The sequence below is a fragment of the Drosophila miranda genome, chromosome XR (assembly GCF_003369915.1).
Source record: "Drosophila miranda strain MSH22 chromosome XR, D.miranda_PacBio2.1, whole genome shotgun sequence".
Taxonomy (NCBI): Eukaryota; Metazoa; Arthropoda; class Insecta; order Diptera; family Drosophilidae; genus Drosophila; species Drosophila miranda.
The window spans coordinates 46,671,653-46,679,439 of record NC_046674.1 but is presented as its reverse complement, the minus strand read 5'-3'; the positions used below and the strand labels follow the sequence as shown (position 1 = coordinate 46,679,439).

At 38.7% G+C, this 7,787-nt stretch overlaps 2 long non-coding RNA genes across 6 annotated transcripts; both read right to left on the bottom strand.

Annotated features, from left to right (window-relative positions):
- Positions 1–443: 443 nt before the first annotated feature.
- LOC117186618 lies at positions 444–2,831 on the bottom strand. Of its 3 annotated transcripts, none has more exons than XR_004471594.1 (3): positions 1,977–2,528; positions 1,264–1,918; positions 444–1,155 (listed from the first exon to the last, which is right to left on the bottom strand). It is a non-coding gene; the product is annotated as an uncharacterized LOC117186618 (long non-coding RNA). The 3 variants fall into 3 exon arrangements; XR_004471593.1 differs by having other exon boundaries at positions 1,140–1,409; positions 1,470–1,918; positions 1,977–2,527; XR_004471592.1 differs by having other exon boundaries at positions 1,140–1,918; positions 1,977–2,831.
- A 1,550-nt stretch (positions 2,832–4,381) lies between these two features.
- LOC117186479 lies at positions 4,382–7,307 on the bottom strand. 3 transcript variants are annotated; one of them, XR_004471541.1, is made up of 3 exons: positions 5,915–6,466; positions 5,202–5,856; positions 4,382–5,093 (listed from the first exon to the last, which is right to left on the bottom strand). It is a non-coding gene; the product is annotated as an uncharacterized LOC117186479 (long non-coding RNA). The 3 variants fall into 3 exon arrangements; XR_004471540.1 differs by having other exon boundaries at positions 5,063–5,347; positions 5,408–5,856; positions 5,915–6,465; XR_004471539.1 differs by having other exon boundaries at positions 5,063–5,856; positions 5,915–7,307.
- Between the last annotated feature and the right edge of the window lie 480 nt (positions 7,308–7,787).

The window sequence follows — 7,787 nt, the reverse complement described above, 5'->3', positions numbered from 1 at the left end:
TACATCTTTCGTTATCTATTAAAATACAGCCTGTCCAGCTCGTATTTTTCAAAAATATTTATTGAAACTTCCGTTTCATTAATTTTTATTTTTTTGTATTCTCCGATCACAATAGATATACCCAGTTATCTATTAAAAATACAGCCTGTTTAGCTCGTATTTTTCAAAATTATTGATTGAAACTTCAGTTTCATTAACTTTTTTATATACTCTGTTCCTTCCTATAGGAGTGAAATCAGAATTTTTTATTTTGCTACCTTTAGCTGTCAGTGAACTAGACACTTGTTCAGTCTCAAAGGAGCTGGTTTAACTCCGTGCTCTTACCACAGGGGGGAAACAACGGAGAGTCTCGAAGGACCAAAATGTTAAGACCTTAAAAGAAAAGTCTAGACATTTGCGAGTTGAGTTGTAAATTCAAACTAAATTTTATTCTTAAAATCAGAGCCTTATATGTGATTTGACAATGAGGTAGGAGGTACAATTTTGTATTCTATAATTATCGTTAGACCTACGCAAAGGATACATTTTACTGCGGGTGTCTTTTTGAGTGAATGCTTGCACTAATGTAGTGTTATTTTAAGAATGCATTGGTTAAGTGTTTTCCCCACTTGAGTTTTGTTCTAGTATCTTTTGATGGGCTACATATCTTTGTTTACACCCGAACTGTCATTACTTATCTACTTTATGTGATTTGTTTCTAAGAATGAAGCCAAGTTTTGTACCTTCATTTCGAACTCTACTAATTGTTCCAATCTCCCTTCGCGAATGCTCGGAAATTCTCTAACGCGACTAATCTGGCTTTTTACGAGTTTCTCCGGTCTACCAAAATTTTGTTTAAGGGTATCTAAAATATTTGAATCGTTAGAACTGTGAATAAGCAAACATTCAACGGTTTCCCTAGCCTTGCCCTTTATTGCCTTTTGGAGGCGTAAAAAATTTAGCATGTCACTGTATCCGTACTTTGCAGTGGTCATAGTGAAAGCTTCGTTGAACATTGGCCACTCTTCGGTAGCACCATTAAACTCCGGTAGATCGTACATTTTTCTTTGCGTTTCCTAAGAAGGAACCGGTTGCCTTGGTGATGAGACTGCGTCCGATGTCACTGAGGGCTCAGCCGTAGTTGATTGTGGTCCTGGTCCGCCAGTTGTCCTTCCACTAATACCAAGGGATCGCAGAAGTATATTAGTTTTTTCATTTGAATTTGATTCATCCACAGAACTTCCATTTGGAACTGCTGCATTTGCTTTGCATTGGCTCTCTGACCTTCTTGCATTTGGCGCCACATTGGGCTTCTTTTGATGTGCCGGCCCAGGCCCTCTCCATATTTGAGACTTCACCTTGCGCGGATTCTCCTTCCACTTTTCCCATCTCAAACGTTTCCTCGTCCATTTCATCCGTTGCTCATTGCTCTGGTAATCATCACCCGCAGATGTACCTTTTCCCAAATCAACAATCAAATTGGCACTTACCAAATAAACCAGAATCCAGAAATTTTCACTCGATTTCATCAGCCAACTGCGCACCCAAGCCTCTAGTTGCTGGCCCGTAAGAACTTCGTTGGATAGAGCGAGATGGCAGTATTTGCAATATCTCGCATATGTACATACATATAAATGTGCGCTTTTTCAGCTGCCTGACGTGCGCACCCACGTTGGCCTTCGTGTTCTTCAATGTTTATTGTCCACCCACGAGCGAGATGACCGTCTCCTTGTGGGTTCGGTCGCTTCTCCAATGTCCAGTATACTTCAGTGCTTGCACCACGAGTCTCCACCCGTCTTCACACAAACTCTAAGAACTCTAGGGTCATTGGCTTCCAAGGAGCGAAATAAAAGATATTGTGTCCAGAAACGTGAGAATTGCGGATAAAACACAATCGCTTATCTTAATCGGTACTTAGGCGTTGGTTGCGTTTTATTTCCTATTTGCAAAAGGAGGTTAATACATTTTATTCTTATTTGTAGGTAATATCTACGCACGCTTCGTCTTTTCTCCCCGCTCTTTTATCGACTGCTCAAACTAATGTGACCTTCTTGTCTTTTCATAGTGTGACCATTTTTCTTCTCTGTTTTTTCTATATGTAGGGTATCTATGCCTGTTTTTGAATTAGTGGACTGTATAATCCTTTATATCTTGAGCTTATTTATTTTTTTTGATTAGTTAATATTGGTGGTTATAGTACAATTATATTACAAGAACAGCGGGGGGGTCGTTTCTGCGGCGGTAGAAAATATGCGTGCGGGCGGTTTCGTCTAGAAGTTTCTACTAACTCAACTCCGCGAAAAGAAGTCGAGCAAAAGGGAATTGGAAGATCACGCGATACGACTCGACGCGACGGTCTCAATGCAAACAACGGAACGCATCGCTGTGTGCGTGTGCAGCTGCGGGTCTGGCCATGAGTGTGAGAACATTACAGTTATGTTCTGGACACGAGCAAAACAACAACACAGCTATGCGCGTAAAAATAGTTACTTAGGCGGTGTACTACAATCATGAGCGTGTAAATAGGTCAATAGCAATATACATGAACATTGAACTACAAAACTACGAGGCTCATTTCTCAACTTTGTACTGATAACATCTTACTTTAATTTTTTACTTAATTAGGCTTAAGAACAAATTGAGATATGAGACTTAGCTGATGAATTCTACTTCTGCTGTTGTTGTTACTGCTGCTGAAGTCGCTGCTGCTGATACCGTTGTCGCTGCTGCTGGTGTTGCCTCTGCTTATATCGCTGCAGCTATTGTCACTGCTTCTGATGTCGATGCTGCTGAAGTCGCTGTCGCTGATGTCGCTGCTGCTGATGTCGCTGCAGTTATTGTTGCTGGCACAGTGGGCACACACAAACCAATTTTTTTTTTTTTTTTTCACAGTCACAGTTATTTGCCACGTTTTTTTTCAATTTCTAGCCATTAAGAACTTTCGATGTTTCGGACTATTATTTTTTTCTTTCGATGTTCCGGCCTCAAAAACGCCACCGTCGCGAAAATTATTTATTTTTGAATTACAATAGATATACATCTTTCGTTATCTATTAAAATACAGCCTGTCCAGCTCGTATTTTTCAAAAATATTTATTGAAACTTCCGTTTCATTAATTTTTATTTTTTTGTATTCTCCGATCACAATAGATATACCCAGTTATCTATTAAAAATACAGCCTGTTTAGCTCGTATTTTTCAAAATTATTGATTGAAACTTCAGTTTCATTAACTTTTTTATATACTCTGTTCCTTCCTATAGGAGTGAAATCAGAATTTTTTATTTTGCTACCTTTAGCTGTCAGTGAACTAGACACTTGTTCAGTCTCAAAGGAGCTGGTTTAACTCCGTGCTCTTACCACAGGGGGGAAACAACGGAGAGTCTCGAAGGACCAAAATGTTAAGACCTTAAAAGAAAAGTCTAGACATTTGCGAGTTGAGTTGTAAATTCAAACTAAATTTTATTCTTAAAATCAGAGCCTTATATGTGATTTGACAATGAGGTAGGAGGTACAATTTTGTATTCTATAATTATCGTTAGACCTACGCAAAGGATACATTTTACTGCGGGTGTTTTCCCCACTTGAGTTTTGTTCTGATAACATCTTACTTTAATTTTTTACTTAATTAGGCCTAAGAACAAATTGAGATATGAGACTTAGCTGATGAATTCTACTTCTGCTGTTGTTGTTACTGCTGCTGATGTCGATGCTGCTGAAGTCGCTGTCGCTGATGTCGCTGCTGCTGATGTCGCTGCAGTTATTGTTGCTGGCACAGTGGGCACACATAAACCAATTTATTTTTTTTTTTTCACAGTCACAGTTATTTGCCACGTTTTTTTTCAATTTCTAGCCATTAAGAACTTTCGATGTTTCGGACTATTATTTTTTTCTTTCGATGTTCCGGCCTCAAAAACGCCACCGTCGCGAAAATTATTTATTTTTGAATTACAATAGATATACATCTTTCGTTATCTATTAAAATACAGCCTGTCCAGCTCGTATTTTTCAAAAATATTTATTGAAACTTCCGTTTCATTAATTTTTATTTTTTTGTATTCTCCGATCACAATAGATATACCCAGTTATCTATTAAAAATACAGCCTGTTTAGCTCGTATTTTTCAAAATTATTGATTGAAACTTCAGTTTCATTAACTTTTTTATATACTCTGTTCCTTCCTATAGGAGTGAAATCAGAATTTTTTATTTTGCTACCTTTAGCTGTCAGTGAACTAGACACTTGTTCAGTCTCAAAGGAGCTGGTTTAACTCCGTGCTCTTACCACAGGGGGGAAAAAACGGAGAGTCTCGAAGGACCAAAATGTTAAGACCTTAAAAGAAAAGTCTAGACATTTGCGAGTTGAGTTGTAAATTCAAACTAAATTTTATTCTTAAAATCAGAGCCTTATATGTGATTTGACAATGAGGTAGGAGGTACAATTTTGTATTCTATAATTATCGTTAGACCTACGCAAAGGATACATTTTACTGCGGGTGTCTTTTTGAGTGAATGCTTGCACTAATGTAGTGTTATTTTAAGAATGCATTGGTTAAGTGTTTTCCCCACTTGAGTTTTGTTCTAGTATCTTTTGATGGGCTACATATCTTTGTTTACACCCGAACTGTCATTACTTATCTACTTTATGTGATTTGTTTCTAAGAATGAAGCCAAGTTTTGTACCTTCATTTCGAACTCTACTAATTGTTCCAATCTCCCTTCGCGAATGCTCGGAAATTCTCTAACGCGACTAATCTGGCTTTTTACGAGTTTCTCCGGTCTACCAAAATTTTGTTTAAGGGTATCTAAAATATTTGAATCGTTAGAACTGTGAATAAGCAAACATTCAACGGTTTCCCTAGCCTTGCCCTTTATTGCCTTTTGGAGGCGTAAAAAATTTAGCATGTCACTGTATCCGTACTTTGCAGTGGTCATAGTGAAAGCTTCGTTGAACATTGGCCACTCTTCGGTAGCACCATTAAACTCCGGTAGATCGTACATTTTTCTTTGCGTTTCCTAAGAAGGAACCGGTTGCCTTGGTGATGAGACTGCGTCCGATGTCACTGAGGGCTCAGCCGTAGTTGATTGTGGTCCTGGTCCGCCAGTTGTCCTTCCACTAATACCAAGGGATCGCAGAAGTATATTAGTTTTTTCATTTGAATTTGATTCATCCACAGAACTTCCATTTGGAACTGCTGCATTTGCTTTGCATTGGCTCTCTGACCTTCTTGCATTTGGCGCCACATTGGGCTTCTTTTGATGTGCCGGCCCAGGCCCTCTCCATATTTGAGACTTCACCTTGCGCGGATTCTCCTTCCACTTTTCCCATCTCAAACGTTTCCTCGTCCATTTCATCCGTTGCTCATTGCTCTGGTAATCATCACCCGCAGATGTACCTTTTCCCAAATCAACAATCAAATTGGCACTTACCAAATAAACCAGAATCCAGAAATTTTCACTCGATTTCATCAGCCAACTGCGCACCCAAGCCTCTAGTTGCTGGCCCGTAAGAACTTCGTTGGATAGAGCGAGATGGCAGTATTTGCAATATCTCGCATATGTACATACATATAAATGTGCGCTTTTTCAGCTGCCTGACGTGCGCACCCACGTTGGCCTTCGTGTTCTTCAATGTTTATTGTCCACCCACGAGCGAGATGACCGTCTCCTTGTGGGTTCGGTCGCTTCTCCAATGTCCAGTATACTTCAGTGCTTGCACCACGAGTCTCCACCCGTCTTCACACAAACTCTAAGAACTCTAGGGTCATTGGCTTCCAAGGAGCGAAATAAAAGATATTGTGTCCAGAAACGTGAGAATTGCGGATAAAACACAATCGCTTATCTTAATCGGTACTTAGGCGTTGGTTGCGTTTTATTTCCTATTTGCAAAAGGAGGTTAATACATTTTATTCTTATTTGTAGGTAATATCTACGCACGCTTCGTCTTTTCTCCCCGCTCTTTTATCGACTGCTCAAACTAATGTGACCTTCTTGTCTTTTCATAGTGTGACCATTTTTCTTCTCTGTTTTTTCTATATGTAGGGTATCTATGCCTGTTTTTGAATTAGTGGACTGTATAATCCTTTATATCTTGAGCTTATTTATTTTTTTTGATTAGTTAATATTGGTGGTTATAGTACAATTATATTACAAGAACAGCGGGGGGGTCGTTTCTGCGGCGGTAGAAAATATGCGTGCGGGCGGTTTCGTCTAGAAGTTTCTACTAACTCAACTCCGCGAAAAGAAGTCGAGCAAAAGGGAATTGGAAGATCACGCGATACGACTCGACGCGACGGTCTCAATGCAAACAACGGAACGCATCGCTGTGTGCGTGTGCAGCTGCGGGTCTGGCCATGAGTGTGAGAACATTACAGTTATGTTCTGGACACGAGCAAAACAACAACACAGCTATGCGCGTAAAAATAGTTACTTAGGCGGTGTACTACAATCATGAGCGTGTAAATAGGTCAATAGCAATATACATGAACATTGAACTACAAAACTACGAGGCTCATTTCTCAACTTTGTACTGATAACATCTTACTTTAATTTTTTACTTAATTAGGCTTAAGAACAAATTGAGATATGAGACTTAGCTGATGAATTCTACTTCTGCTGTTGTTGTTACTGCTGCTGAAGTCGCTGCTGCTGATACCGTTGTCGCTGCTGCTGGTGTTGCCTCTGCTTATATCGCTGCAGCTATTGTCACTGCTTCTGATGTCGATGCTGCTGAAGTCGCTGTCGCTGATGTCGCTGCTGCTGATGTCGCTGCAGTTATTGTTGCTGGCACAGTGGGCACACATAAACCAATTTATTTTTTTTTTTTCACAGTCACAGTTATTTGCCACGTTTTTTTTCAATTTCTAGCCATTAAGAACTTTCTATGTTTCGGACTATTATTTTTTTCTTTCGATGTTCCGGCCTCAAAAACGCCACCGTCGCGAAAATTATTTATTTTTGAATTACAATAGATATACATCTTTCGTTATCTATTAAAATACAGCCTGTCCAGCTCGTATTTTTCAAAAATATTTATTGAAACTTCCGTTTCATTAATTTTTATTTTTTTGTATTCTCCGATCACAATAGATATACCCAGTTATCTATTAAAAATACAGCCTGTTTAGCTCGTATTTTTCAAAATTATTGATTGAAACTTCAGTTTCATTAACTTTTTTATATACTCTGTTCCTTCCTATAGGAGTGAAATCAGAATTTTTTATTTTGCTACCTTTAGCTGTCAGTGAACTAGACACTTGTTCAGTCTCAAAGGAGCTGGTTTAACTCCGTGCTCTTACCACAGGGGGGAAAAAACGGAGAGTCTCGAAGGACCAAAATGTTAAGACCTTAAAAGAAAAGTCTAGACATTTGCGAGTTGAGTTGTAAATTCAAACTAAATTTTATTCTTAAAATCAGAGCCTTATATGTGATTTGACAATGAGGTAGGAGGTACAATTTTGTATTCTATAATTATCGTTAGACCTACGCAAAGGATACATTTTACTGCGGGTGTCTTTTTGAGTGAATGCTTGCACTAATGTAGTGTTATTTTAAGAATGCATTGGTTAAGTGTTTTCCCCACTTGAGTTTTGTTGTAGTATCTTTTGATGGGCTACATATCTTTGTTTACACCCGAACTGTCATTACTTATCTACTTTATGTGATTTCTTTAGAGATCCATTTTTTGGATACATGAGTGAATGTGTACAATAATATGTTTATGTTTGAACATTCTGCAAGGGACCAAAAGTGGCATGATTTCGACGATAATATGTTCATGTTTGAACAGACGGTATTCTTGATTCTGAAA